Genomic DNA, 2,009 nt, shown 5'->3' on the forward strand with positions numbered 1-2,009 from the left:
GGGGGTGGGGGGGAGAAGAGGAGGACAAAAAAAAATACTGGGGAATGATATTGACTAAATTGTATTGTTACTTAGTATATATATGACTATGTGACAACAAATCCCAGTATATACATAACTATGGTGCAACAAAAAAATAGAAAAAAATAAAAATATATGTTTTTAAATTAAAAAAAAGAAAGAAAATTTTCAGGGTTAAAAAGAAATTGACCAAATAGGAAATAAAGAGACAGTGCCATATTTTTGTGTAATGAAATGAACTCTTGTTATGATGACAATAATGAGTTGGTATTAGAAAAGCAGAAAATAAAGATAAGAGTGGAGATGATACAGCCAGATACAGAAATCTAACACCTGATATAACATGAGGATTAGGGAAGAATCAGAAACCAACGGGCAGCCCGTCTCCCCTTGCCCAGGCCCTGCGTTCTTGAACTATGATTGACATCATCACCCTCCAAAAAATGCAGATTCCTGGGCTCCACCTTCCTAATTCTGAACTAATAAGACAGGACCCAGAGATCCACCTACAGAGATATCATGGTCTCTGAAGGCTCTGAAGAAGTAGGGTCTCTCTCCATTTCCTTGGAATCTTGCTTGGCCAAGGACCATGACTAAGAGAATGCAGAAGTGACCCTATGAGATATCATGATTAAGGTTACATGGTGTTATACATACAGATATACAGAGGGATACACAGACAGACACCCCCTGACTTACTCTGTTGAAATTATGATTTTTTTGACATTATACTGGTGTGAAAGAATACCATAAAACCATTCTGTTTTCCACTTTGAGGACAATATTCCATAAATCACATGAGACAGTAAGCATTTTATCATAAATAGGCTGTGTAATAGATGGTTTTCCCAGATATTGGTTAATGTCTGTATTCTGAACACATTTAAGGAAAGTTAGGCTATTATGTTTGGTAGGTTTTATGTGTTAAATTCATTTTTTTTTCCTTGAAAGGTTTTCCATTTATGACACAATTATCATGATATAACTTCATCATAAAGGAGCATCTGTATTCACACACACACACACACACACACACACACACTCACTCACATTCTGCTGCTTCTTTTGCTCTGACTACTTTAATAACTTATATGAGGCTAAGTAGTAAGAAACCTACAACACCTTTGTTCATTACTTGGGGAGCCCCTTCTTGGTACTGCACCACTAGGATGCAAGGAGGTCCAAGCAGTTTCTTGGAGAGGCTCACAGAGAAGGCCAGAGGCCTTGCTAACAGGTGCAGCTGAGTTCACAGCCAACCATCAGCCCAACAGCCAGCAAGAGAGTGAGCTGCCCTAGAGGTCCCAGGTCCACGATGGCCCCAGGCAATGCCAGGGGAAGCAGAAGACCTGCCCAAGTGAGACCAAATGATTGCCATAATCCTGATAAATAGTAAGTAGGTACTGGGCATCATGGTGCACACCTGTAATCCCAGCAGCTTGGGAGGATTGCAAGTTCAAAAACCAGTCTCAGCAAAAGCAAGGGACTAAGCAACTCAGTGATACTCTGTCTCTAAATAAAATACAAAAAGGGGCTGGGGATGTGACTCAGTGGTTAAGTGTCCCTGAGTCCAATCCCTGGTACCAAAAATAAAAGAAGAAGGAGAAGGAGAAGGAGAAGGAGAAGAGGGAAGAGGGAAGAGGGAAGAGGGAAGAGGGAAGAGGGAAGAGGGAGGAAGAAGAAGAAGAAGAAGAAGAAGAGGAGGAGGAGGAGGAGGAGGAGGAGGAGGAGGAAGAGGAAAAAGAAGAAGAAGAAGAGAGATTGGACTTGAAATCTAGAATCTTTTGAAGGACTTGAAAAGGAGGCCCAGTGGAGGAGGAAGTCAAGAGAGAAGTGACCATACAGACAGCACATGTGCTGGAAGAATCTTTTTAGAAAAATAGCTTATTTGAGTTTTTATTTAAAATATATTACCAGATCATTGCAGAGATAATACCTCATACGTTAAAAACATAAAGAAAAACACAAAGAATAAAATGTAACCTTTCAAA

This window comes from Marmota marmota, unplaced genomic scaffold, assembly GCF_001458135.2.
Source record: "Marmota marmota marmota unplaced genomic scaffold, marMar, whole genome shotgun sequence".
Classification (NCBI taxonomy): Eukaryota; Metazoa; Chordata; class Mammalia; order Rodentia; family Sciuridae; genus Marmota; species Marmota marmota.